The sequence below is a fragment of the Athene cunicularia genome, assembly GCF_003259725.1.
Source record: "Athene cunicularia isolate RWA chromosome 28 unlocalized genomic scaffold, athCun1 chr28_part2, whole genome shotgun sequence".
In the NCBI taxonomy this organism is placed as follows: Eukaryota; Metazoa; Chordata; class Aves; order Strigiformes; family Strigidae; genus Athene; species Athene cunicularia.
In genome coordinates, this window is record NW_020799140.1 from 832,749 (window position 1) to 835,260 (window position 2,512).

A 2,512-nucleotide genomic window follows, 5' to 3' on the forward strand; every position below is an offset into this window, starting at 1 on the left:
GGGGGGGGGGGGAAACAAGTTTCCCCACACCAGCTCCCCTGAAGCACAGGGTAGAAAGACAGGAGGAAAGAGGAGGCTGCTTGGTTTTGCAGCCTTAGCGCGGGGGGTCTTGAACTCAACCCAAAATTCCAGAGTGGGTTCCCCCCACTACAACCCCCAAATCTGAGGCACGTCGTCCCCCCCCCAACTCCACTTCCTGATGGTGCTGGGGCCAGCAGCTTGCCAGCATCCTGCCGCCCCTCGCCTCCAGCGACAGCTGGATGCATCGGGCATCGCTGCCGTTTCGTTTCAGAGGCTTAAACGTTAAGTAAACAAAGGTCAAAATGTCAGAGGACGGATCTCCTAAATGACCTAATTTTTAAAAGAGCTTAGCAGCTCCGTTTGCACGGCACCGGCGACGGTACACAAATAACTCAACAGGTTGTGGCATCGGGTGGATCACGGTTACTCCTGAACCAGAGGAAAACCAGGGTAATGCCATGCTAGTTGACTCGGTCAGAAACAACCAGGGCTCCGTCTGGTAACACGCGGCTGCTTCCAGGCACGGCTGGAGGAGGGATGCGTCGAACCACGGGGTTCCCGGCACGCGTGCAGGGAGATGGAGGACTGCAACCCAGGGCCAGCTCTGCGCCGTGTCGCTCCGAAACCCGCTGCCTTCCCCAGACGGTCCCTCACACCCCGCTCAGGTCCCGCGGGACCGCCAGCGTTGCCTGGTACCCGCAACGTGCTGCGGGATGGGGGAAACTGGGGAAGGGAGGGCAGCCCCCCAGCCAGCCCCAGCCCCAGCGCCCTCCTTCATCATAAAACGGTGACAAAGCAGCAAAAACCTCAGCAGTAGAGATTTTACATTTAATTGTCTAGGAAAAACAGCAAACGTTTCTGGATAGGAATGTGTCTGGCCTATTGAAATAAAAAAAAGTCCACAAGCTGGGCAAGAAAAAGCTGAACTTGCCAGCAGAAGGTGCTGTTCCTGTTGCCAAGGAGATGCCAGCTGGCACAGGTCGCCAGGACTTGCCCCAGTTGCCCCTTTGCAGCCACAACCCAAGGGCACTGACCAGAAAAGGCGGCAGAACCCCAGCACCACAGCAAGGACCAGGACAGGGGCATCTCTCGGCAGAAAACACCAAACATGTCCCCAAGCACCGGTCTCACTCCCAACCGAATTACTGAAATCCTGCAGATGGGTGTTAAGGGATCTTGGGGGGGAGGAAAGAACCTTCAAAGAGCCAGAGGACACTGAGGATAAATCCCTTGAATGGGAAAGGGGTTTCCCTTGGAAATCCTGTCGGATTTATCTCTGCAGTTTTTAGCATGCGAAGGTGAAGCCTGGCGGAGGGCACCTTGAGGAAAGGTGCGTTCAGAAACTGGCTGGGAACGTTTAGTATTTCCAGCTCCTTATGGCATTGTGCTGCTGCGAGTCCTGGCACCCCCCTCCTGCCTCTTCCACCCCCGCCAGCTCCTCTCCTTGCCCCTCACCTGCTCGCACTCCCTTCAACCCTGCTTAATAAGCGATTTCCCAAGCTCTCTCCTCTCCCCAGCATGTTCTCTCTTGCAGGATCCGGCTGTGCCGGGCTCAGCCGAAGCCTCCCCCAGGCCTGCCCTCACCCAGGGCTTTTGCAGAGAAACCCCCGCGCAGTGTTTGTGCTCGCTCCTCCTGAAGGCAGGTTTGCTGCCGGGCTTGCAGACGAAGCGGCAGAATCAAAACTCTCTCCCCAGGTTGCCACCAGCTCCGGCTGCGGCAGGGTTTGGCCTCGGCACCATCTCACCCCCCACCAGAGCAAACCACGCTCTTAAGTAAACTTGCGGTTTTGCCTTTTCTCTCCCCAAGACAAGCCCCACTCACAGATGCGTACAAATAAGCCAAGAAAAAGGCGATTCAATGCTGCCCCCGGGTCCTGCCAGCGCTTTGCCCAGGCGCCGCGCCCCACGCTCCTGCCAGCCCGCGGGGAGTTCACACCAAGTGCCCCCGCATCGCCCCGTCCCCACGCCCCGACACGGAGCCCCGGTGCAGCCCCTGGCACCCCCCTCCTGCCTCTTCCACCCCCGCCAGCTCCTCTCCTTGCCCCTCACCTGCTCGCACTCCCTTCAACCCTGCTTAATAAGCGATTTCCCAAGCTCTCTCCTCTCCCCAGCATGTTCTCTCTTGCAGGATCCGGCTGTGCCGGGCTCAGCCGAAGCCTCCCCCAGGCCTGCCCTCACCCAGGGCTTTTGCAGAGAAACCCCCGCGCAGTGTTTGTGCTCGCTCCTCCCGAAGGCAGGTTTGCTGCCGGGCTTGCAGACGAAGCGGCAGAATCAAAACTCTCTCCCCAGGTTGCCACCAGCTCCGGCTGCGGCAGGGTTTGGCCTCGGCACCATCTCACCCCCCACCAGAGCAAACCACGCTCTTAAGTAAACTTGCGGTTTTGCCTTTTCTCTCCCCAAGACAAGCCCCACTCACAGATGCGTACAAATAAGCCAAGAAAAAGGCGATTCAATGCTGCCCCCGGGTCCTGCCAGCGCTTTGCCCAGGCGC

General features: G+C 58.8%; 1 protein-coding gene across 1 annotated transcript in view; it reads right to left on the bottom strand.

Annotated features, from left to right (window-relative positions):
- The window catches only part of TCF3 (transcription factor 3), a 59,258-nt gene that overhangs the window by 18,982 nt on the left and 37,764 nt on the right, over window positions 1-2,512 (bottom strand). The gene's annotated exons all lie outside the window — the stretch shown is intronic.